This window comes from Falco peregrinus, chromosome 3, assembly GCF_023634155.1.
Source record: "Falco peregrinus isolate bFalPer1 chromosome 3, bFalPer1.pri, whole genome shotgun sequence".
Taxonomy (NCBI): Eukaryota; Metazoa; Chordata; class Aves; order Falconiformes; family Falconidae; genus Falco; species Falco peregrinus.
This window is the reverse complement of record NC_073723.1, coordinates 92,594,987-92,622,778: the sequence shown is the minus strand read 5'-3', so window position 1 is coordinate 92,622,778 and position 27,792 is coordinate 92,594,987.

The window sequence follows — 27,792 nt, the reverse complement described above, 5'->3', positions numbered from 1 at the left end:
CATGTAACAAGGACATATTTTTACTCATATAGCCTCGGATCCAGCTAAAAAACAAACTTCACAGATTTCAAGCAGGAATGTGGGTAATACAATTTCATTTTTACTTCTCAACCTGGATTTGATTTTCCTCTTATTTTGTTTAGCTTCGGTCTGCCTAAGACCTAAGAAATTTCATTCACAGATGCACAGCCCTTATGTCTAAAAAAACCTTCTAGATTACTACTTTTTCCCCCCAGTATTTCATAAATCATTACATTTCATACTATTATTAAATTAAAAGTTCACATGTAACTTGTGTTTTCTAGAAGGGCTTCTGATCTAGATTGAAGGAACCAAGAATTGACCAGTGTACCTCCAGTTCGTTCCAGGGTTCAGTCCACCACTTATAACTGAAGCGTTTTCTCCTTTGTATGTTAAAAGCACCTGGATACAACTTTCAGACACTGACAGCTGCTAGGCTATCGATTCCTCCAGAGACAAACAACCTAATAAACAATTTCTTCATCTTTTGAAGGCATTTATCCACTGTATTTTATTGCCTCATACTCAACTTAGTAAAATGTTACTAGAAGTCCTTCCAATTCTTCTCTCATTTACACAGAAAATGAAGGATAACTTCAAAGCAGTGGCATTAAATTTGGCATGAAAACAGGGATAACTGAGTTCCAGAGTTTTTGACTGCTCAAGTTTAGAAATGCTGCCATGTGCTACTCAGATTGATTTACTCAGGTTATTTTTCCTCTTCACCACCACAGATGTTCCATTGACAGAAAGACGTTTGGGTTTTGAAGTAAACTGCTGTGGAGAAGTCTCACATACCACCTGTTACATAACAAGCACCCGCCTTGCCACCACTCACAAATAACCTGAAAAATCAGAGAGGTTTTGGCATGTTCTTGCACAACTGATGTGAAAGAGATGCTGTCCTGCCCTCACAGGACCCGCTCTGCAGTGCAGCGGGCAGGGGGAAGGCACCTCTTGTGGCTGTCAGCAGCACCCACTACAAGAAGGATTTCAGATCAAACTGGGGGAGTGAGAAACACAAACTACGGGGTTCAAGGTTGATGGGACATTTTTCCCTCATCTCCTTGGGCCACAGGAGACCACACTGTGCCCAGATGCAGAGAAGACCCTGTGTACACAGGTGTGCTGGGTACAGAGCACGCTGGCCTTTGGCGGGGCAGAAAGACATTTCCCAGCTTCTCCCAGTAACAGCCAAGTTACAGGGGGTAGAGGGGAGAAATGCTGTCTTTGCAGTTTTGTTTGGATTTTCATTTCCTCCTTCTCTCTTGGGCCCTGGCTTTTAAGAAACAGGGGTTAAATCGTCGAGACAAATCTATCTCCAGCAGTTCCGTATCCCCTCTGGCAATAAGGAAAAGGACTAGCCCCTTACCCTTTCCTAAGAGGAAAGGGGACGCACACACAAGCACAGGAATGAAAGTCTCAGGTTTTATCCTGAGCTGTTGTATTGGAAAACATAATTACTACAACTCCTTGGATACAGCACAGCTTCTAGCACCTCTTCCCTGCTCCCCTCCTCATACCCATCTTCTTAGTTCTTGTTTTGGGTTTCCAGTAATCAAATACGATAAATTTTCAAAGCAGTCCTGTGCCGATGGGAAGGAGTGCACGTAGCTGCTCACCTGATCACCTTTTCCATACCCCTCTGGTAACTCCAAATCAGCTGACATACCTCAGTAAACTCTGTTCTCAACCAGAGCAATCCAGCTTTACTGGGTTTGATGAAATTCCTCAGGTATAACTGCTCATCATGGTCCTTCATATTAAGAAAAACACTTACACAGATGTTTACAAGTTCATTTAATGTTCCTCTCAGAATACCAAAGTTCAGTGATTTACCACTCCTGCTTTCCTATCTTTCTATCTGACCCTGCTGTCCAAGTAACACCATATAAGCTACAGATGTTACACAGACTTCAGCCATCCACCCTCCACTCCTTTCAAGATTTCTAAACAACCTCCTGATGCAGCGAGTGGAGTGTACATACCAGAATGGGATTTGTTCACATACCCAGCTCCCCAGCAAAACGCTTTGGCCCTCTCAAGTGACTAGTATGGTAATAAATACTCCTTATGCTTGCTGTGGCACTCACAGATGAATACTTGGGCCTCTCTGCTCCAACAGAGACAAATGCCACAGATCTCACTGCAATCATGAGAGCTTGATGTGCTCGTGGTCCGTGTGCCAACGTGCTTTCCCTGGCATACTGACGTGTTGCCAGTGACAGTGGGAAACAAAATGTTTCTGAGTAGCCCAATATATGCAGATGTGAGATGCAGAACAGGTATGAAGAGAAGCATATTCCAAAAGCCAACACTCCCTTGCTACAAGAAAAAAAAAACCAAAAACAAAAAACCCCACAAAAACCAGAACTCCCCTGCAGATCCCAAAGCAGTCACTCCCAATTCATGTGTTTTCAGGGACCTTTTCTACCGGTTACTTTGCCTTCCAAATCCGCCCCACAACTCTCCACCCTGGCAAAACTGAGCGAGCAACCCAAGAGCAAACAATAAACTGTGACCTCTTTTACTCCATCCGCTTAATATGTAACAGACTTTGCATTCTTGTAAGGCTGTCTGGGGAGTTATTGGGTTTGGTTTGCATCTACCGGGGTCGCCTATTGCTTAGCTCAAAAAGCCGCAAATACATGCACATGTATATCTGCGTACATACACCATATATATGTTTGGATGCACAGATTTTTAGCTCTGTTTCTATATAAAAATAAGCTAGCAATGCATAAATATCACACAGGAAATTTCCAACTGTGCGGTGGTGGGTGGGAGCCTAACAAAAAACTAAGGAGCTGACCCTTTCGACCCCTGGCATACCTGCCTTTTGTCGGAGGGCGATGTTTATTTAAGGAGATGTTTTGCAGATTATTGTATCTTTGGGAGGCACAACTACACATGCATGCACACACTGCTGGCTTTGAGCAGGCTACAATGCAAAAGCGAAGGCGGCAAGGGGTGGGAGGTCTGGGGGGAGTGAAGGAGAGAAAAAAGACTTGTTCTAACACAAAGCCGGTACACTCTATTATGCTTTACCAGCTTTACAGGCCTATTTTTCAAAGCACAGCTTTTCAAAGGAGCTGGGGTGGGGGGAAAGAAACACAACAAAACAACAAAAACAATCTGTGTATGCAACTTCAGTGTAAACTTCCTTTAAGAGCCCTGGAGATTACAGATGGTGGAGCACACAGGAAAGCACCTGTCCACCAGCACTCTATCACCTGATTAGAGGCTTTGTTACCCCTTGGTCACCACAGAGCAGATGCTTTTTCACTGCCAGAGACCAGATACACCCATTTGACCCAACATGATGAACTACACAACCATCCAAACACGAACAAAAGTCTTCATCACTGCAAGGAAAAGCTGACTTCAGATTCCTATCTGATTTGTCAGTAGATCATCTATCACCTTTCAAAGAACCATTTGTAAAAGAAAGATCACCATCCTCCCTGCCTGCCCAAGTCAGACAAACATACTGGAAGCCTTTTCATCCAGGACCAGAAGTTAAGGAAAATTTCCCAGGCAATTCCTGAGAAAACAGAAACAATTCATTTTCTGGAGTCTCTTCATTTCACCAAGTCTTTACATACAGTCTTAAAAAATCTCATTGAGTGAGTTTAGGGTTTGGGTTTGTAACTTTATTAACGTCCGTGCTTTGGTGTGTTTAGTGTGCTCACAGCAATCTCAAATCACTTTGTAGAAGGTAGCAAATAACATTACCCCCCTCAGCAGACAAGACGACCAAGGTACACAAAATCTAGAGGTGCGCTGAGAATGCAAGATGGTTCAACACCCTGTAGTGTGAATGTTCAATGTATTCAATATGTTTTATAGTATTCCAAATTTTTTGAATTATAAACACCATGAAGAGCCTTTGCAGGAAGATCTACAAAGCCACTGCAACTCTTTTGAAAAGATATGCTCTGAAGGGTGCTTCTTTTCTCAGTAGTTTCATTCAGAGATCAGACATTTATTCAAAATGGGAACATTCAACATGCTGAAAAATGCTGTAACAGTTTATGGAAAACATAAAAAAGAAAAAGGAAGACAAGAACACAAGCACTCTTGTCTTGCCTTAGGGCTCATTGTTTATCCGACCTGAATTTAACCATCCCATGTAACAATCAGCCCAGCCCAGCCTATCTCTTAAAGACAATACTCTTCAGCATTAATGGCAGCCAACCTGATTGCAATCGCTAACCTGGATTCAGACGCAGTTTATGGAAATGGCAAACTGAATTTTACCAGAAGCAGAATGAGCTAACACAAACACTGTCGTGAAACCCTGCCCTTTGTCAACACTTCACTCCTGTCTCCAATCCTCTGTAATGGATTTGTTATACGTGTTCCCACATAACTTCTAACTGTGCTAAAGAAATTATCACTTCATTGCGTCATACCAGCACTGAAATGCCAGAAAAAAAGAACTGCAGCTTGACTGTTAGAATGCAAGAGGGAGACTTTAGACTCCAGGTATTATAAAAGATTTGCACAGAAATCAAGACAGGAAGATTTTGGATGGGGGTGAAAGTTACAGATGATTGTGGCCAACTAACAGAAGGGGGTTGAATGAAAACAGTCAGCCTTGAAGGTAGTGGTTGCAGTAAATCATGAAGGATGCACTCTGTGTGCAATCAACACCATAGCTTTTAAAATTACTGATGGAGTTTTTTATTTGACATATTTGTGAACTGGTTGCCTTTACATATTTGCACTAGCCCATTGTCCCAGGAAAATCAGACTAAAAGAGCAGTTCTGCCATGAATGCAAAAAGATGGCCACTCTGCTAATTCAGTGCTGCTGAAAGAATAAGCTGACTCACAGACAGAACTGCAATGAATGAAGAAAAAGGAAACACTGGTTATATGATGATATTTGTCATTCCAGCCAAAGACAGTTAAAGGTTTTCTGTCAAACCTTAACAAAAAAGCGGACTCCCCCTAGCCCCTTAAAAGATTTTCCATATTTAAATAGCTGAAGAAACTGTAGTTAAAAGAGAAGACTTGAGAAAAGGGAATTATCAGAGAAAAAAATTCCTCTTTTTTTTCTCCCTTGCTGGAAAATTGATGTTGGAAAATTTTAGGAAAATGTAAGAAATGTGGGAAATTGTTTTTTCTCCCCTCAAATTATTTTGCCACCTTTAAAAAAAAAGGATGAATCTTTTTAAACACATCTCAAAGGAGGAATGAGAAAGTATCAAATTCCCAAATCCTTCTTTCAACAGAAAAAAAAGCCTTTTTTTAATATTAATTTTTTCCCATCAGAAATAAAAATGTGATGCCATTGCTTGGAGTTATATTTTTTCATTCTTTTTAAAGAAATGTTCCTTCATGCCTAACCATGCTTCTGACAATTTGCTTTGGTGGCCTCAGTTAGCACATGCTAATTCCCTCCTCCTCGCCCCAGGGAGAGCAGAGCCATCGTTGCATCCTTGACACCTTGTGGTGCTGTACATGAGGAGGAGGAGAGAAGACAGGGCTATTCACAGCAGCAGCTTGGAAATCCTGCTTAAATCTCTCTTCCCATTGACTCTTGTCGAGCTCCCGACTGCACAGCTCATGTCTCTGCTTCTCAGATGGAACAAACACCACCCTGATTCTCCAACTGGATCTCCATCAGGCTGTAAGCTCACCTGTGTAGATGGCATCTCACAGGATTTAGGGCTGCTGGTGCTGCGTTTCTTGGCTTCTGTTGGGCTACACGTAGGTACTACCTTTCTTTGAAAGCAGTAGCATTCGCTGAGGAGTGTGGCGCTACTCACCAGGAGGAAGAGGCCTGGAAACCAGCCTGGAGTTACGTGGCAACTGGTGCATCTAGGGAAGAACAGAGCTCCCCGTATATGTGCAGAGCACTCCATACTTCCCCCTTCCTTTTCTTTTCCCAAACTTGACTAGGATCCTGGTTCAAAGGCAGTAGAAATCTGACTTAATCCTGCCCACATAACCCAAATTCACAGTAACACTCACTTGCTGTGTTTGCTAAGCCTGGGGTGACCAGCTAAGAAGTGCAGAAAGAAGCAGCTCGGCAACAGGTAGGAACAGCCCTAACATTTCACACAGGGGGGAAATTTCAACCTGCACCCTGCTGGAGAATTGGAAGGAAATAATATAACTCCTTTTAAACTGGCATGCCTCCAAAGGGCAATAACTGAGCTTTACTCTTTCAGTTATTCCCATTAAAAAAATAAAATTATCAGAAATGTTTATTCAACAGTGAATAAAACGTTCGAATCAGATAGGCTTTATCTGATAGTAAGGTAATGACTGACTACCGAATCACATGGAAGCAAAACATTTTTCATGGATGTGGTAATGTGCCCTTACCTGAAAACCTCTGATTAAACAACAGGGGAGGGTAGGGGGCACCACAGATAAGAGCAGAGAAGTCACGTAACATAGAAATAATCGCAACACAGAGGAAGCCTCTTGGAGGGAGGAAAACCTTTGGGCATTTCTGCCTCTGCCCTGCCCTGTGGTCTGATTGCCTTTCAATTAATTGCCCCCTGACTCCGTTCACCTGGACAAATGAGTATGATCAGGTATTTCTGCATTTTATTTCTGTAGCTCCTATTGCAGGCAATGACAGCTTCCATAAGACTTCTACTATGTACATAAAACTCATAAATAACAAACCTATTTGTTGCCTTATATAACCGGTATCATGTAATTTACCCAGAAGTTTCAGTTTAGCTCCCAGAAAAAGGAGAAAGAAAAAAAACACACCACTAAAACCCTTTATGTTCTCAGGGGACATTCTTAAAAAATTGTTAGACAATTACACAGCAGTAAAGTTTACAAGAAGCAATTTACTTTCTCTAAATTCAATATACACTAAGTTGCTGGCAATTTTCAATCCTATTGTATTGCAGCTGCTTTAATACTCTGTGGAAGTAGCAATTTCATTGCTAACCATTAATCTTCGAACATGTTTAGAAGCTCATAAGAGTAAGCCTTGAAAGCTGCAGTACCAGAGAGCACAGGGAGGAAATAGCCCCCAAAAAGTCATCTAAGCAGGATCAGCAATGCCTAAACCACTCCTGGCAGATGTTTGTCTAACCTGTTTGTTAGAAGCTGTGGCAATGAAGGGAAAAACACACAGCAAATCACTGAGACCAAAGACTTCAAACCGAGAAATATTCCAAAACATACCTTCCTCACATGGATAAATTTCCCTGTTAACCTCAGTATAAACGTGTTTACGGAGTGGAAGGTATTTGAGCTATTAGCCACCAAACAGTACGAATCCCACGAGATGAGTAAATTACACCTTATTTTGGATGTTCCTCCCTAGATATTGCCAATCGCTGCAACTGAATCAGACATGACACAAGTGCCAGGGGAAAGCCTGACAGTCTGAGGCACAGGCTGTTTGCAGAAGAGGGAGCTTAAAAAAGCTGAAGAAGTTTCCAGAAGAAATAAAGTCTTGATAAGACTTTCTTGGCACTTTCTAGGCCAAAAATTTCACCACGCGCTGTTCAGATGTCAGTGCTTTTTAAAAAGGTTCCCCTTTGCCCGCAACCAATGTCCTACATGGTTTGCAGACAGAAGGTTCACTCACAGGAGAGATCTAAAATCCCAGTGCAGTGATCCAAGAGTGAACATGGAGAAATCAAAAAGCTGCTGTTCCTGTAGCACCTTCTTCATGGCGACCAGCTTCCTCTCATCTTAAAGTGCTAGTATGTCCCACACAGGTTACTTTGCCTTCACACACTCTGAGGGTAGACCTTATTGCTCTCTTCAACTATGTGAAAGGAGGTTGTAGTGAGGTGGGTGTTAGTCTCTTTTCCCAGGTAGTAAGTGATAGGATGACAGAAAATGCCCTCAAGTTGCACCAGGGGATGTTTAGATTGGAAATTAGGAAAAATTTCTTCACTGAAAGCATTGTCAAGCACTGGAACCAGCTGCCCAGGGAAGTGGTTAGGTCACCAGCCCTGGAGGTATCTAAAGGACATGTAGATGTGGGCTTAGGGACATGGTTTAGTGGTGGACTTGCCAGTGCTAGGTTAACAGTTGAACTCAATGATCTTAAGGTTCTTTTCCAACCTAAATGATTTTATGATTAGGTAATTCCCTAATAGTCCCTTTGAAGATAACCCAATGTGTGGTTAAACCCCAGCCAGCAACGAAGTATCACGCAGTCGCTTGCTCATTCCCCCCATCCTCCCAGAGGAACAGGGAGGAGAATCAGGAAAAGGTAAAACTTGAGGGTTGAGATAAGAACAATTTAATTACCGAAATAGAATAAAATTAATAATAGCAACAACTGTAATGAAAAGGAAGGAGAAGGAGAGGGGAATAAATTACAAAGGGAAGGGGAAAAAAACCCCAAGTGATGCACAGTACAGTGGCTCACCACCTGGTGACCAATGCCCAGCCAGTCCCTGAGCAGCAGTTGGCAGGCCCTGCCACCCACACACACACACCTTATATACTGAGTATGACGTTCTATGGTATGGAATATCCCTTTGGCTAGTTCAGGTCAATTGTCCCTGCTATCCCCCCTCCCAGTTTCTGGTGCCCCTCCAGCCCTCTCACTGGCAGAGCCTGAGAAATGAAAAGTCCTTGACATGGTATAAACATCACCCAGCAACAGCTACAAACATCAGCACATTATCAACACTGTTCTCACACCAAATCCAAAACACAGCACTGCACCAGCTACTAAGAAGAAAATTAACTCTATCCCAGTTGAACCCAGGACACCCAAATACATCTGCAGACATCACTCACTCAAAGGCAATAGTTATATCAAGATAAGCATTTGTATTCAACACCACATGTTGGTAACATCTGGAGCACCTTTGTCACAAATCACTCCTTACATAATTCTTGGTCAATGTGGTATCCATATGGAGGAGGCTACTCTTTAACAGTGTTTTCAGGTGAGATATGGTGCTACTGGATGAAGAAAACCAGCTCAACAGCCAACTAAAAGTTCCTTTGCCCAGTGCACCTACACCTTTGCTATAGCTCCACCACACCTGTGCCCAGCTGTTTCCACTTCCATGACAGGCTCTTCAGGAAGCCTACTCTGCCCTAACTGCTGAGTATTTTGCATGCTAGCTGAGCCTGTGTCCCTGAGGAAGGACAGGGAACGGTTGGCTGTTTATCTCCTACTGCATCAAGGCACAGAGTAAACAGCCCTACAACCTGCAAGGCAGGTCCCCAAAATGGAGCTCCAGCCTGTGCAGCTGCAGGGGCTGATGTAGCTTCCCTGAGACCTTCTGCACAGGGCATCTCTTGAGAAGGCCATTGTAACAACCCAGAGTCTTGTCATATGGATCCAATTTTCCAACTGTCAGATTATTTCCAAACTCTTAATAATAAACCTGAATGTTGCTGCCATCATCTTGACCATCACCCTCATAATCCTCCTCAGGTTCACCGAGGTGAAGCCACGAAGAGGGATTCTATTTTACTGTTCAAATAACGGATCTGAAGAGAAGCTGGATATTATTACAGTTACACATTGCACAAGTATCTGTTCCGCTGCAGAATGCAATTGATGTTACATAAATGCATTAGCAGTATTGCAGTTATATAACAGCGAAGAAAATGAAGAATGACCCTAGCAAGGAAAATATGAATCAGCTTGCCCTATCAAGCAAGTAACATTAAAACAAACTATAGCAGCCTACAGATGCCTTTTAGTCAACCAAGAATTGCTCACCAGAACACAAATAACTGATAATTGAGTCAGAAATTTCATTGAAATGAACATTTTAATATTGAGATTTAAAGAATCTCAAGACATTTCTGTAATTTTAATAAGAAAAAAAGAACACTTGGGATTTGAGAAAGATATTCCCGGGAATTAACTTATCCTTTGCTTTAAAGAAAGATTGCTTTTTTGGAAGCACATTGTGTTCTCATCCCCAACTGGTTCCACGTGCTGCTGCTCCAAATGCTAAATATCTATAGAACAGCTCCAGCTTTGAACTACATTAACGACCATACATCAAGCAATTTTCTCTGGGTATGAAAACAATTTCACTCTTGGACCGAGTTACCCAAAGGAGACATTTTGTATGCAAAAGATTGCTGTGTTTGCTATCTGGAACAGTTCAGTGCAGCACTAGAGGACTCCAATGAAAATAATTTTGGCAAAACTACATGGCTTATGGAAGACACTGCTTTCCCTTCGAGCTGGCCTTAGAACCCAAACGTTTGTAGTAGGCTGAAGTATGCCTGTTCTTTGATGCAGTGAGGATTAACCTCCTGCTTTGTACACTCATCTGATGAAGTACACAATTAAAAAAAAAACCAAAAAACAAAAAACACTCTTACAAGTGACCCAGAAAAGTCTGAGTACAATTTGGCTAAGTCAAGGATTACAGCACACAACACTTGCCTGTTACGCTTAGAAACGCTAACGTAGACAGCATGATGTCTGTTAAAGATATGCTAAACATATTCTCACAAGCACAGAAGAAACCGCAATGTCCTCAATGGTTAAAATTCTTACTAGCTTGTAGAGGACACCAAATGCCTAAGGAAAAGAAGTCCAGTGATACTTTCTGGATTCTTAACGCTAACACCATCAGGTTTCAATACCACAAAGACTGTTTCATGGGTAGTTTCTCAGGCAATAGTGTTTCCTTATTGCATGTGGATTATTGTAACACTTCTAGCATAGACTTGGAGGGGGGGAAAATGCTTTCCACAAGGCTTGGTTGTATTCCAAAGTAGAGAGAAAGAAAAACACTCACTGGCCTACTTGAGTATTGAAACGGCTCCTTAGCAACTGGAGCCAACATGACCTGGAGTTTGTCAGTGCTGAACACAAGCACGCGAGTTCCAGTGGGCTTACACGCTTGCTGTTCCTCTTGTACCTAGGAATAGTTTTTGGCCTGCTCACTTAAACCCTTGCGACATAGCTTGGCAATGGATTCCAGGCACCGAAACTTCAATGGCATTTTAGAAACAGGTTTAATTTGGTTTGGCTTGGCCTAAGTTTTAGACACCTGCCTGCCATGCAGTTTGACGGCAGATCCCTGCTCAGCACACAGCCGTACCTCCTAGCCCCTAATGCTCCTTCTACTGAGAATTCAGCTGAACACAAACACCAATGATTATTATCTGTGAGAAAAAAAATTTAATATAGCACATAAGCAGAACGCTCAGGTGGCTGATTCGCAAGGAAATGAAACTGAGTTTCTCCAAATCAAATGATTAGCGCAAACTGCTTACCCCACAACGTCAAACATGCTGACAAGACATTGGCACCATTTATTTATTTATTTATTGCGCAGCTAAAATACAGGAGTGACCTGCCAAACCAGGGGATGGAATTAGCAGTTACAGTGTCACTTGGCTTCACTGTTCAATACACATACATGAAGAGGCACGACAACAGATCTAGATGGATAGCATGAGGAAACAGTCAGTACGTGGTGGGATCAGTATGTTGTGCAATTTAAACAAACAGTGTCTAATATCAAGCAGGATGAGTCACGAGCATGCATATGATCTCCAAGGTTTTGCAGTGAGCAGATGCAGATCCCCATGCTTCTTTCACAAGTGTGCAAATATCTTTAAATGCAAAACTTCATTTTTTGTGACATGTTGAACACCGGCTAGTGGTACAGCCCTTCATAGATGCGGTACTAGGCACCCTGTGATGACATTTGACTTTCTGCAGCGTTATCAGAAATGAAGCAGAACTTGCCAGAAAGTAGAGCCGCTCTATTTCAGGGCAGCAGTATTTCCACTGCTAGTTCAATGCATGAAGTTACAGAGTAGGAAGAAACACAAGGTAGATAGGAAACTAACTCAAAATGACAGCTAATAACTGCTCCTTCCTATCAATTTAATCCCTACAAATTACACTTTGTGGATGATGATATGCAATTCTCGTTAACTCAAACCAGAAGGAAGACTGTTAACACTTACAGTAGGGCAGAATGAGAGTCTGAACTCCCAGAATATTTCAAACCCTTGAACAAACAGTTCAAACTCAGTTACTCAGTCCTCAAAAAAAAAGCAGCAATGCCTCTAATTTCACAGTTTGATTAGGGAGTATCTGAGTTCACTAATGCATCCAATACTTATTTCAAGGTACGCTTTATGAAGGTTTCCAGAAAAGCTGGCCCATCATTACTGCAATAAACTCCTTATGTTCTGGTTTGGCATTCTGCAGGATAATACCCACACGTATGTGTGTGTGCACGTGGATTTACTCCTCAGTGTACAAAGATCCTGTGTTTGTACCTAAGTACCATGCAAGCAATTAAGAAGAGAAAATCACGTAATTGATAATGAGGGACAGTCATCTAAATCCCTAAATTCACTGCCTGAAACATCTCTGCTTAGCCATCCATCATGTGCTCTAGAGTCATGTTGCATCAGTGTTCAAAAGTCCACATCACAAGATTGTCTGGAGGAACTTTTTCGCTTCAGCCTGAGAACACACACAATATTTCCATGCACGGTATTTCACCATCCACAGAAACAAAAATGCTACCATTGGCTGCCCTGGTAGAAAAGCCATCTTCTGATTTTCAGCAGCAGAGGTTTCAAAGGAATTGTAAAAATTTGAAAATCTTTATTAATTTCTAGACTCATCTAGGAGAAAAGTGTTTGTAACCTGCCAGAAAGAACTGAAGAAATACAACAGGTTTCTGTATGGCATTAATTCTTCTGTATATTTCACAGCTTTCTAATCTCTGCAACACAAGCACCTGGACTTGCACAGTCTGACAATTTATTTGGTCAGCTATGATATATGCAAAAGAATTAACTTCAGTTTGTGGTATACAGATACCTAATCATCCATGGGCTACTTCAAAGGTGCACTCCACCAAATACAGCTCATACAAGTGGTTGTTCTAGCTGTGGAACAACACAACTCTTTCCAAAAAGAAAAACACTGTTGGAAAACTGGAGTAACGGCATTAGGCATGGCAGGCTAGGAGTCCAAAACTATGAATTCATATCAACACTCAGTCCAAAGACTGGATCTGCAATCTAGACAACACAGAGGAGGTATAGTAAGGTTGAGGGGGAGAAAAGAAATAAACGAACAAGCACACATGTGTAAATTATACATATAAATGCTTCTAATATATTATAATTGCCTAAGAGACCATGTCCACTTAGAAGCGACATATGATTCTGCACTTCTTTCTTGGAGCACAAGTTCCCAAGTAAGTGGGTGGAAGCTTGGGGACTGGGCTCTGCAGAGCAATATCTATGTCCCTGGTAGGAATCCCACTCCCCTAGAGAGCACATCAAACACAGCATGTTCTGCGACTGAAACTTCACGTAACCTTTACCTTCCTAACTCTGGACTTCAGAAAACACAAACCCTTCCTCAAGGGTGGCTGCACTACACTTACCAGAATCCTTGGGTTAAGTTCTGCCCAATGCCCCAAAAAATCCTCTATCTTCCCCACACAGGGAAACAGAAGGCAAGTTGTTGTCTTGAAGGCTTTTAGCATTTATTGCCCGGTTTCTTTGCCTCTTTTAATATTACAAAGACAGTAACAAGTGGCCATGTGCATCTGAAGCCTGGCCATTCTCCCTTTCTGAGCTGTGATGAATAAATAATCATGTAATAAAAAAGGGAGAAATTTAGATTCAATTTTACCTTGTACACTGGTCTGCCCACAAGTTACTCATGGGTATTCCCTGCCCTGTTCAAAGCAGTTTGCTGTGACTAGCTGGTATTTGTAATTCAAGATCACCTGGAATATAACGCTTCTCTTCCCTGATGAATTAACTCCCAGAAGCTGGCTTCTGGTGGGAATACTCATGGTTCTGCATTTGCCACCTGCGCTAAACACACAGCCTTCTTAAACATTCCTGCCAGTAAACACACAGTGGAGAGCAGGAACGCAAAGAAAGAATTTGTTGAAATTTTCTAATGAGTCTTTGAAACAGGGAAAGTCATTTGCTTCATGTTTATGATTAGCACACTGAGTTCCTGACCTGGTCAGACCTCAAGGTGGTACCACAGAGTAGATGTTAATTTGCAACAAATAATACAGAAGAAAACTGGTCTAGTTTGACTCACTCAAACGTCACAAGAAAGGGCTGGTGCTGAGGCTCTTCCCCAGGGCAGCAAGCCAAGAAACCCACTGCTGTGACTCGTTTACCCATATTTCCCTCTGCATCTTCAGTCCAACTACAAACTTAGTATAACGCCCTTCCCTATAACCCTGCATGAAATCTTAGTACAAAAACATTTACTGATCAGAAGATACCCCATCCCTCAAGCCAGTCCATTCCCCACTCTCTAGCTGCCTGCTTTTTGACTAAATGGATTCCCCCCAGAAATACGGGGAGAGACCCAGGTGAGGTTAATAGCTGGACTCATCTCACCTAACTTTAGCCATTTAAAAGATGTCTGGTTTAAACTAGCTGCCCAGGCTCTCTCTCTGGTCAGTGCAAAGAGCTATCTCTAGGAGCAGATTCAATCCTTGTACACTACAAAGCCACAAGACTGCTCCCATCCCTTTTCTGTAGCTCTGATCGAGCTTCCCGATCAGACTAGGTCTTAGATGTGGAGGTAGCACTCTGCGTATTGGCAAAAGTAGCCTAAAAAGTGCCTGATCCACCCAAGAGAACAGGAATGCCAACTCCCAAGCTACAAAAGCCCAGTGGGTAATCCCCTTCTCAACAAGTACAACAATTCTAGAAAACCTAAATGGAATACAGAACATCTTTCATGAAGGGAAAAAGAAAAACCAAACCAAAAGGGGGGATGGGGGGGTGGGCAAAGAACCAGCAACAATTTTCTATAAGACAACACCTCCAACAGAGATTCAGTCATCATACCGTTGCAAGCCTGAGTGTGCCTTTTATCCAGCATTGCTATAGAGTGATAGCACTTTCAGCCTGCTTCTCCCTAGAGTCTCAGGAGGAAAGCAAAGATTTTTTGCCAAGTCGCCTGTTGCTATTTTTTATCCTGACTGTTGGCTTTCATCATTACAGAATGGGAATTCTGCCACTGATTTCAAAGACTCCATGATCATAATTGTAACTTTAACTTTATATTAATGTACATGTGTTTAATTTAATTGCTTTGTTTAAAGATAAAAGGAAAAATGGATTTCAAATCTCTCAACTGATTTCACTGCACATGTTCATAGTTCTGTAGTTAAAAAAGAACTTGTGCAGCTTTTTCCTCCCCCCACGGGGAAACAGCACTATAAGAACCACACCTATCTGTGTAATGAAAGTAGCTATTAAATATTTACATTTTCTCCATTGTAATGGAAATTTCACACTGTTCTAGTGTAAAATTGATTTCTCAAGCCTTTATAATCTAATGTTTTAAGGGTAATTTTATGAAAATCTGTCTGGAGAGTAGGCTAGAGGCTTAATCACCTAAAAAAAAAAATAAATAAAGAATGCTTTAAGGCCATAGCACTGCAGGTATAAATCAGTGCAGTTCTGTTACTGGCATTACATTAATTTACACTTGCATAATTTGTTTCAGAGACTTAGTCATTCTGAGGCAATATGTGACAATCTGTAGCCAATTTTATAGAAGAAAGCAATACGTCCATCTTCACATTTACATACACATTACACATTTCCATTGGGAGTAGGTGAGCAGGTTATGCTCATGTGTGCAAAGGAGCATTCACCTCTGAACTCAGGTCAATAGGGAAATTTTCTCTCAACAGCAGTCCTCTTCAGATCAGGAGAGGCTGCACAGAAACATTTACTATAACTTCTGAAGGCAGCAGCAAGCTTGGGGTGCTGTGCAGCAGTAAGCATGCTCCCCACCCTGGCTGGTGGCCAGGAGAGCAGGGATGATCTGGAAAAATCCACACCCACCTTCCCCTACAAGAAAAAAAGAGGTGATTTTATTTTCTGTAGTTAGTAGACATTTGTGGTGGGGGCAGAGGAAAGGGTAGGTTTTCTGTTGGGTTGTGGTGTTTTGTTCTTTTATTCTAATTCAGTGTAAAGGATTTGAGAATTTGGTCTAAAAGGCTGTGGTGATCTCTGTGAGTTTACACAGTCTAATGCCTTGTTCCTAAACCCCGAGACTAAGATCTAAAGGGTTTTATAAATGTTCTTCTTTTAATTACACCACCACATCCATGGGGGTTTTTTGTTGGGGTTTGGGGGCTGGGTGTTTGTTTTTAATGTGAATAGCTAGCTTCCCTTTTACTTTGTTTTTTAAACCAGGCCTTCACTTATGTATTCAACTGAAGTCAGAGATAAATTCATGGTGATTCCATTACTCTTATCTTGAAGCTTTCTCTTTAAATCATATTTAATGGTTTGATCTACCGGAAAGATACGTACATGAGAAAAATTGCTTTGTACTTTAATGGCAGCAGCTGTGGATGTTAGCCTGAACCCAGGCAGAGCAGGTAAAGGAAGTCTGACAAAGTTCACATCATCTGCCCAACTGGAAAAGGGCTTCTGCACATGTGCTCCTGCACCTAAACCAGAGATCTTGTTTCTTGCCACTCATGTAGGGTATTACACAGAGAAAGCATATTTGGTATATGCTAAAACACACTGCTAATGGAACAAGTGGGGCTGAAAGATCAGGAGAATCTGATTCTAGTCACAACATTAGCAGTGTATTAAAATAATTGTCGGTGTTTATTATGCATTTTTTATTTTTAAAAGATGTCTTATGGCCAGAGTGAGCCAGAATACAGTCTGCATACAGGACCTAATATAGTTACAGCAGAGAAAGATGAAATAGTCCCAACAACAAAACTGCCTGTTTTCTACATACTCTGTTCTCAACAGTTCAAGGGTTGCTGCAAACCATGATAATGACCATCAAACCTGCATTTTCACATTGCTTTAAGCAGGTATCAAGGTAGAGCCAGGTTTAAGTAACTGGAAGTCAAACAGCATGTTACAAGCTCACATCAAAACTGCCTTAAAAATTAACATTCCTGTAAATGGTTATCCAGATACTCAAGAATCAAAGGTAGCCTGAGCTGGTCCTGGCCACATCTCTTCATTTGGCTCCTTTGTTTGCTGAATATCATACACCTTATCTACCTGTGAACTGGTTAGATGCAAATGAACCTGTGATTCTTTTCTCTCAACCTCTAGCGATCTTCTAAGTTTTGCCATCAGCAAGTAATGGAAGTAAGCCTCCAATGTCTGAGCCAACAATTATAAAAAAAAAAAAATGTCTTAAAAGCCAAAGGTTCCAAATATTACTGAAAACGACTGTTCTTGTGCTAGCACACAGGTGGGCAGCCTGTCATTACCTGGTGCAACACAAGACATTATTCGTGTGGATGCAAAGTGTTTCAGAGTGACAAAAGTGTCCCCATTGGCACTCACCTGGCTGTAATGACCACCAAATGGCAGGTGGAACTACCTTTGAAATATGTTACCTTTTCCCTATTTCTGACTTAAGTCATATTCAATCATCTGTTCTTCTCTGGCATTTAAAAGATTTATAGGAAAAAGCCTCCTTTCTCCTTTCTTTTTATTTCAGAGGAAATCCTGGAGCAAAATCACTGTTCTGTCCACAGGCACTTTCCCTGAAAAAGGGGGAGACCACCATCATTTCCTGGCCACCCCGCCTCCCTATGTACACCTTCCATTTAAAAGTCATAAAGCCAGAAGTAACGCTACTTGTGTCCAAGCTTTCACAGCTAACTTCACCCGGCCCTCCCATCCTTTCTGGTTGCCAGTATGTGTGTGGGTCAGTTGGGAACCCCATGCCAAGAGTCACATGCTCTCCCTCCTGGACCAGCGTGTCCTTAGCACGAGGAAAGCATTCAGTGCCTGGGCAGCTGCTGCCTGGGCAGAGGATCCTTCTCCAAGGGTCATCCCTCCCATTTTCTGACCTCATACCAGGCACAACCTGAAGGCAAAGAAAATGCAGGGTATTGGGCTGTTAATACCTGCTCTGTGGGTGCTGTGGAGGGGCTGCAGGAGGTGGAGACAAAGCGGGTGAATCTCATGATTAAGGCTAAGAGTTGGCAGCTCTGTTTACAGGGAAAATGGTGGGGAAAGGTTAATAATACGATATAGCCTGAAGCCATTAAAACTTTCTGCACTGCAGAATCCTTTTCCTGTAAAACAGTGAATGCATTCAGGGCTGCTGTAATCAGAAGCAACAAGAACAGAAACCACTGGGAGGCTCTTCTCACTTCAGAGCAGATGCAAGAGTGCTTTTATATTGCGGTGGCCATTAAGTGACATCTACTCTACTCATCATAGACCCCAACCCCTAATAAAGTCACAGCACCCTCCCCTAAACCCGCTCGGACTCAAAGCAAAAACAAAGTTAACGTAGTGTGACTGACAAGCACAGAAGTCAGAAGACATTAGTCTAAGTGGTTGCACCTAACCACCTTCGTTCTTCCCGGTTCTTCAACAAGAGAGTCTTGTTGAGTTGGTTTCTGTATCCAAAATCATAACACCTACTTACACATAAGGAAATCTTACTGTACTTACGGAGCCTGACTCAGCCATCTCTTAAAAATACGCTCATAATTTTTCTTCATGTTTATTTCTTGAAGGCCATAAACCTCATTGCCTAAGGAGTCATCACCATTTAGGTAACAAAATTACTACAAGAGTTAAAATTATCAGCGTGAGGTACAGTCTAAAAATGATGGACCCTGATAGATAGGATGATTCCTTGACCCAGCCCTGTTATCAGAACTTCATTTAATGTCACAGTGATCCCTTTCAATGCAGTCATACAACAAGTGACACCTAGAGATACACATTGTTCAACATTCTTAACACGTTAACACATTGTTCAAATTCTTTTTGCTCATCGGGCTGTGGGTAAGATGTAAGCTCAATGATGCAGTTCACTTTCCAGTACTTCTCCTCAGGTAGCTGGGCATGCTCTAAGCCAACCCCCCTTCCTGCTAAACACCAGCACATTCTTAGACAACTCGTCATCCTGAAAAGCAGCTGAAGCAAATAAACAGTCTGACTGAGAAGCAGAAAATAGTAAACTATGGGTCAAATAGCAATAGGTGTTTCCGGCTCTCTGCATACTGAAAGTTGTGGAGTTTTCTCCTTACTTGGGTTTTGCCAGCTGCTCTAGAGGAGAAACTGATCTCTGCTGTCCACATGTTCCGTGCTTTCATGTTAGCCATTTCAGTTCCACATACCTGTTTCCACACCTGTAGAACGTGGTGAAAAATCCTTACCATTTTCCTTCACAAATTGTTGATACATGTTAACAGTGACCTATTATCAGTAAGTAATTAGCCTCCACTTATCTGTCCCAGGTAGAGCTTTAGCCCAAAGAGGTTTCCTCATGATAAACTAGAAAGGTGACCTAAGACTCCCTTCAAGGACTTCTCTTAAGTGATGTGGCAAGAACCTGTCATAATGTGGGACTGGACCAGGCACTACAGTGTACCTTCATGGCCACTCAGTTCCTTGTGGATTGCAGAGGGGAAAGCCAAAGGCTTCCACAGCTTGTCCATGCCACCCCCTCACATGCTGAGAGTCCACACGGAAAGGGTAACCCACCTTCAGTGGGATTCAACTCAGGGCACAGGCAATGGAAGAGTACTCCTTCCATCTGAATAATCCTTCCACATCCATCTTATGCTGGTAGAATATATACCTATATAGCTTTTAGGGGTCTGGTAGCTGTTCCATATACATGGGCCAAGACCAAAGTTTCTCATTCAACCCGAGCATATTGATGGTTTGTTAGGACCTATGAATTACAGGTTAGGTTTGGAACAGAGTATTTTGGAGGGCTGCACCAACTCTCTGTGCTTGTCTCCTAGCACCTCATATTAAGTCCTATTTAACTGTTTTAGTCAGTGCCCAAGCCCTACAATCATTGCTTCTGGTTTCAGTTTTCCAAAAGATCTGAGAGTCACATCCTGCCTCTCCTATAAGGGCTCATGGCGTGGTGCTGCTTCCAGGCTGCAGGACCAACCTGCTACACCAGGTACACACTTCCTCACACGGGATCACCCCTCCAGGGAACACTGGTTTCTTTCTCTCATCCTCTTGGGCACCTGTTGCCTTGCTGAATAAGTTTGCCTTAGAGAGAAGCATTTTGTTGCATGGACTATGTATTTGGGAGGAGAAGGAGGCCGAGTGCTAAGACTGAAATTACCTATATTCGCTACTACCCCTCTAATCTTTTTCTCCATGTTACTTAGGAGTTGGGAAGAACTTGATGATTTCCTCAGTGCACTGACAGGCAGCCCTGCAAAAACATGTGATGTTACTTAATGTTCTTCCTTGCTCCGGTGTGTTTGGAGTAGTTGTACACAGATGGAAGAAAAGCTGTATGACATTCAGCTGCTATCTTCTATCTGATAGCATAGGATATCAGAGCACTGCATCTCATAGCCACTGGCAGTTACTTGTGAAAGAACACAAGAACAAAGCAAACGTACAGTAACATATATCCTACCTGTTATCCTTCTGGATTTTGGAAATCTACGGTTTAGACACTGCAAACCCAGGGGCTGTATGTGGTCTTTGGGGTTAAGTAGTCTCTGACTACTTAACTCTTATCTCATCATCTGAGATATCCCAATCATTTTAAATTGAATGACAAAAATACATAAGCACTAAAATGATGTTATAACAAATACACCCTCTTCACACTAGCATGGCTTTGGTATAATGGTGGTTTGCTGTGGAAGACAGTGTGAAATACCTGCTCTGTACTTTAATTAAGATGAAAGGGGGGGGGTGTAAAGGAGAAGAAGGGATGAGTGATGTCTCTGCAGATGAGTTAATATAAGCCAAGCATCTTCAGACTTCCTTTTTTAAGAAATACAAAACAGGTAAACAAAATAAAATCTTTCCAAATTACACTGACATTCATAAGTGAAGCTAATTAAACATCCAACTTAAATCAGCAGTTCAGAAAAGCGGTACGTTGCATACTATTTCTGGTTTTAGTTTTCTAAGGCTAAATCCTCATTTCTCAGCTCTTGCAAAAAGCAAACAAGTGCCAGCACTGATCCATGTGTCCAATTTAACTTTCTGACAGCCTTATTCCCTTTATTCAGATCCCTGCACTGAAACTTTTATGCTTCACAGTCTGATCATGGCCAGAGCAAACCTATTTTTTGTTTATACCCCTATAGCCTCCCGAGACAAACCTTCACCACCTGATGTTTTGGTTAGCACTGCATCTTTTGTCTGACCTTGCCTACCTTTACTCCTACCTCAGTCTGTGCTCCAAATAGGCCAAAACAGTTGCCCAGGTCACTTCCTCAGCTCTGCCCATGCCATTCCTCTGCTCACCTAGCACTCTCCACCCACCTGTCACACACAATTTCCTTGCCTTGACTCCTAACTTGAAAAGTCCCTGACAAATTAACTTTATGCTGTCTGCTCTATTAAAACCTTTTTGTGTGCTTCCAGTCAGGAGTATTCTCCTGCCACCCCCTTGTCACTTCCTTCCAAATGCTGATAAGCACAATGTTTTCATGCAACTCATTCTAGAAAATCCATAAATCTAATGCTTCCTCTTCCTTCAGAGCTTAGTCCATGACAAATGGGTACAGCAGATGGTAAGCTAGGGTCTCAGCTAATAATCTGCTGTCATTTTTGTCAGTGTCTGCATGTACATGATGTTCACATCACTAGTTCAGGAGAATATATTCTCATGTCACCATTGATGGCTTCATTCCAAACACATCAAAGACCTTCTGTATCAGAACAACAACAACTGAGCTGCTCTGGGACAACCAGGAACAAAAGGCCAAGCATAAACTATGCAAGAGCTGTATACAAATTCCCTTGAGAGGAACATGAGCAACAAGGACAGTGTTCCAGAGATGATTAGACAGTTCTTAAGCCTGATCATTTTCAGAGATCTCCATAAAGCCATTGCTTTAAGAGACCCTGTTCATCTGACAGTTCACTTTTTGTTCAAAATGGCTTAGGGCTAACAGCAATGCTTAAACTATCTCAAAGGTCAGCGTAGATTACGACACCGATACCAGTTTTACATAGGGCATGCTGACATACAGTATCCATGACCAGCAGAATAAGAATTGAAAAAAATCACTAATAACTATCAGCAGCATCTTACCCTCTTTTGCACCCCAATTAATCTTGCTTCTTCATGTCAACCACCTATTACCTCCTGTGACATGCTGAAATCAAGATTTCATCAAGATAAACACATGCCCTCTCTTTTTGAGGTTTTAGTTTTATTGTCTCCCCCAGAAAGGCTCAAAAAGCAGAACTTTCACACATTCCTGTAGGATCACAGCAGAAGGCCACAAGGAATACAGAAACAGTCTTAGAGTTTTGGGGTTAAGGTTGTTTGGCTGCTATGAATGCTCCTATGAGTAAATAAATAGCAAGGACAAGAATTTTCACAGCAAAATGCAAAATTCTGCCTGTAATTTGCAGGTTAAGCCATGCAAGGTTTCCATAAGTTCTATGTAATGAGGAATTCCCAATGAGCGTTTTTCAAGAAAGACACCATTTTAGAGAATCTCAGATCTAAACACCTCCCAGGCTTTGAAGCAAATCCAGGTATCTATGATCCAGAAATGAATGAGATCACTGGAAACCATCACTGTATTACCTTTAAAGTTACTCGAAAAGAACAAATACTACGTGATAGACAAGTGTCATAATAGCTTAGTATAGGAGAAGAAATACAAGGCTGCCCTTGCAGAGGGGACAAAGTCTGCACAGACATTACCTTCGATCATACTTCTTAGCCTGCATACGATAAAACTGGGGCAGGGAGGAAGACATATCAGAAACAGGAGCCAGGCACAGAGATCTAAGAGTAGCTGAAAATGGAAATAAGTCTTGATGTAGAGTTTGGTATTTCTAATTCTGTCAACAAAAACCCTGCCTCAGGAATCAGGCAAGTTTGATCTTGCTAGGTGTATGGGCAACATCTCTGTGCCCATAAAAAAGGTCACCTGCACACAGTTGAGATAGACTTGTTAGTCAAACACAAAAACTGCCCACATCTTCACACATAATTTCACCTGAATTACTTTAGCAGCAAAGAAGCATTCTTACATTTTTCCCCTTTTCCACACACTGTAAATACCTGCTGCTGGACAGGGTGAAATGCAAAGGTGCTAAAACTAAATAAATAGCCAAATAAAGCTGTCCCCATCTCCCACCACCTACCCATTCCTGAGGTATGACTGGCTGTTTCATAATCAGGAAATGTGTGAATGCTTGGGGAAGGGAACAAACAAGATCTCATGAAATAGCAAGCCTCTTCCAAAGGCTTAAATACACTCCAGATAAGAATCTAAACAGACAGGAGAGCTCCAGACATCTTGAGCTTTACCCTTCAGTAGTTTCTGACTCAACTGGTTTAGGTGCTCTTTTCAAAAAGAGGAAGAGAATGCACCCATGTGGACAACTCAATTCCATTACGTGCCATGTTTCAGCTTGAAAATTATTTTTTTTCTTGCTGCAGAACATCTCAGTTGGCATTTCCCTGCTTCACAAATCTAATTAAAACAACCCTATAGCAAACTACATGTAAGCCAACTCAACTATGTGTGTTTAGGGTTTTTTTAGTATTATTATTTTTCCTCTGAACTGACATTTACTTCTTTCATTATTCCCTAGTCACAAAATCTTCTTCTACCTTTTTTTAATGAGTCAGACGCTGCTGCTCTTACTCTGGCAAAACTTTCCTCCATTTCACAGAACCCTGGAAGATCGCTGCTAAACCTTTTCAAAAGGCATTAATTTATATCTCTATTCAAACTTGCCTGAGCTACACTTTTTTGCTCACACCCCATGAGTGCTTGTGTGCCCGACATAGCACAAGCCCCATGCCAAAGGCACTAATGTGTGTGAATGCTCAGTTCTCCCATTTGCCTCCCACCTTGCAATCCAAATAACTCAATAATTAGCATTCTGCTTGCAGCATCAGGGAGCAGAAATACTTATGGGCTATAAACAGCTGCGCAAAACACATCAGATGCAAAGACGCAGAGCAAGAGATCATTTCCACAAGAGAACTCGCCTGGTAACAAATCAGCTTGAAAGGGAGCAAACCATCTGAAGGACACGTGAGATACATTATCCACCCTTTCTGCCTCACATTTCATGCTTGTACTGCCTGCGTAAGATGCTCATTAATCCCAGGATCCCGAGTTTGGCAATTTTAGCTGATAGGTGAATTGTCATAAAGTCTCCTGTCAGCTGCTATTTGTAGTGATTGCGCTATGAGCCTGACATGCATTGCATTGTTCAGGCTGGTTTTGTTCTTTTATTTTGCTTGGGCTGGCTGCCTCCTGGAACCTCTACTCTGCCTACTTCCTGAGGATTAAAGCATGTCTTCTGGGCAAGGAGATGCAGGGACCACCTGCAGATTCTGTTTATACATCCAGCCTTGTAGCCTGATTGATCTCACAATAGGACTGCATAATGTAAACACTTCATTATTCCACTAAAGGATATGTGCTGTACCACCTAAGGTCCCCCCAACCAAGAGTCAGTTTTAGATGGTTAAAATCTGCTAAGCCACACCAAAAGAAGCTAAACAAAGGAAAATTCATCCTAGCAACATTTTAAAGTCTCTAAGTTAAAGTAATTAAATGCTATTAAGTTTGAAACTTTACCCTCCCCTTTATTCCAGGATTTTGCCATCAAGCCTCAGCAGTGCTCTGACCCATTGAAACAGCACATCAGAAGCAATGTGGCCAGTAACAACCAAAACCCAGATTATCAATGGGATTTATTCCCACTCTGGGACTAAGACACCACAAATTCAACCTTGGGAACTCCTTCGTCAACACAGGGGACCCGCAGGAGAGAGAGAGGCCCAGCTTTGGCATTGCCTGGGATCCACCTAGCAAGAAATGGGAGCCAGAGGAGACACCTCTCCTTGACTGATTTCACCATGGCACCTAACAACTGTGCCACCTCCCAGCCTGGCGCAGCAGAAAGGCAAGGGGTGAAGGCGAGTCACTGGGGACCCTTCTGTTCCTCCCAAACCACAGGAGCAAAGAGCATCAATGCTTCCAATTATTTCCTACAGGAATTTTGTATTGGTATTTCCTTTTGCCAGATGAGAAACTGAGGAAAAAAAAAAAAAAAAAAGAGGTCAATGCCCACTCCCAGATTTTTGGAGGACAGTCACAGTTTATACCTGAACCAGCACCAAGCAGATCTCGCTGCTTCCAACACTGACCCCTGTATCACCTTTCCACCCCTGCTTGGGAACAGACACCTCCTCTTAGAGCAAAAGGACAAGTCAAGGGCAGAGTCGTGGCCATAACATTGTATCTCCTGGGACTCAGGGTTTAGCTCTTATGAGTATTTCAACATCGTTCTTGTGGTTTATTTCCCTTCAGGATTTGTTTGTTGGTTGTTTTGTTTATTTAACAGTGTTAATTAAAAACTAAAGACACACCCATCTAAAGCAAGGAGCAGTAATCTGAGGAACTGCCCAAGTTCCTCAAGAGGGAGGAGAAGTTTACCCTGAATTTATCTAGGTAGCTATAAATAATAAAAGAACAGAAAAATATGGAGTATGTCAAGGTCTGTAACGCACGCACCCTGCACACATCTCAGGCTGCTTCTGAAAGCATAAACCAAAACAATAGAATTTAATTCCGCTTTAAACAAAACAGCCTATTTTGATTAGTAAACAAGGCATGAACATGCACAGATTGTCAGTGTATCTGTTGAATTGGGCATTCATAGCTTGAGTACAAAAAGCAACCATAAGGTCTTGATTGAATAAGACATAAGCTAGGCATGTAAGCACTTACTAAGGTCAATGACACTTCAAACACATACATACTTACATGCTTTACAGAATCAGAGCTTAATTGTTCAGCAAATTTCAATAGCTTGGTGTTTACAGCAAGGTGATTATCAACTGAAATACATTTTAAAAAAAAACAACTAAACTCTTCTGCTTTGGATCATGCTGTAGGCCTTCAAGAAGATGATGTGTGAAACTCTAGAGTGCTTCAATCTGTCTAAAAAATTTACATCATTACCCTGCTGGCTAGCGCTGACCCTCATATTTTAGGATGGACACCTAAATTTAATCCCCTAAATTCACATATAGATTAGTAAACAGAAATAGTTTAAACTCTGAGAATTCTCAAAATCTCTGAAATTGTACTAAGATCATTACAGTCCTAGAGGTAGGTTCTGGTCCTTCCAATCTAGGCTCATAAGAAGAAAAAGAAAAAGACACTTCAGAATGGGTGGGGGTGGGGTGTGCGAAGAAAAAAGAAAAATAAAGACAAGCTCAGAGTCTATCAGAGTCTATGTAGAAGCACCTACATATTAGAAGAAAAAAATTATTTATTTACATTTGACAGAGGACAGATAGAGCCAATACTTTGAAGATGGAACCTGCATTGGTCCAGGAAGGATTTCTGCCTACAAGCTTTGATAGATAAAGCAGCTTTAAAAAATGCTCTGGGCTAGAATTTTCTCTGAATCTCTCTTAGTAAATTTCATCTTTGGATGTTTATTTTTTCTATACGAAACTATACAGTTTATCCCATCTTTACCAGCAGCTTATTGGAGGAACAGCTTCTTACTGTGTGAATTGTTCCATGATTTTATTTGAAAGAAAGTCCTTATTGTAAGAAAGGAAATTGAAGCTGACTCTGAACTCCTATATGCATTGTGCTGACTCTCCCTCCTTTAAATCAATGGAAGTTTAAAACTATTTAAACCAAAAGCAGGATAAATCCATTATTTTTAACAAAACTCACCAAATTGTGCAAAAAACAACTTTCTCACAGCTCAGTTCCTCACTAGGTCAGGCCTGCTCCTGCAATTGCACGCAGCTATTAACACACCCGATTATGACTTACCTCCGTCACCACAGGAGCAAGGTGCTCTCTCCTGAACCCTGCTAGCACCCAAGATAATAACTCTCCTTGAAAACTTTGCTAGCCCCATCCTTACCCAACAGAACACGCTTGATGCTTTAAAAGGCACACGTGTCACCTGCAAAGAGCAGCACTGCTGTGTGGAGACATCAGAGCAGTCTGCAGGACAAGCAGGCTCTTCCCCCTGCACCAGCCCCAGCAGGGCTCCGCAGGTGAACCTCATCAAGTCGTTTGAGCTCCCCAGGGCCCTGGTGTCTTCCTCTGCGAGCAGATGGGCAAACCCCTCAGCACCACAGAGGAGACTGACAAGGCTACGTTTTATACTCTCCCTAACACAACCCGAAACAATAAATAAAAAACAAAACCCAAAATAAAAAGTCCTGCACAATAGAAATTCCTCTTAGTGAATAGGTCTGTAGAGCTTAATAGAGATTTATTTATTTTTAAGACTAGCATAGCTATAATTCATTCTAATGCGTCCAGACTTGTTCTTCGTGGTCTTTTCTTATGCCCAGTAGCTTTTCGTTAAACCTGCTTTCTCTTTAAAAACTTTCCCACCATCTTAGGTAGGGCCTGTCTTGCAATCCCAAAGCAGAGAAATTTTGGTTTATGATCTCTCCTAAGTTTGCAGCAGCAGAGAGTAAAAAAAAAAGGTATTTTCTCTATCAGGCAAAGCAATCCTGGCTTATTTCTTCACCCTCTCTCCCCCAACACAGAGCGCCGGCAGAGCCAGCCAGCAAAGCTGCTGTCGGCCCCTGCACGACGTGCAGCAGGAGCAGGGCCGCCAGGCTGGCCGCCTCCACGGGAACAGCATCCCTCTTACAGCACCTCTGCGGAGGAACGGCTGGAAACCCAAATCTGTGGAACATCAGTGTTGTTAGAGATGAAGCTAAGCAACAGGTTTGGAACCCAAATCTGAATTTATTTCAGAACTGAAGAACTGGGGACTTTTTTCCATGCTTTATAGAAACAAAGAGCCATGAGGTTTTGATCTGAATCAGAAAAACTCC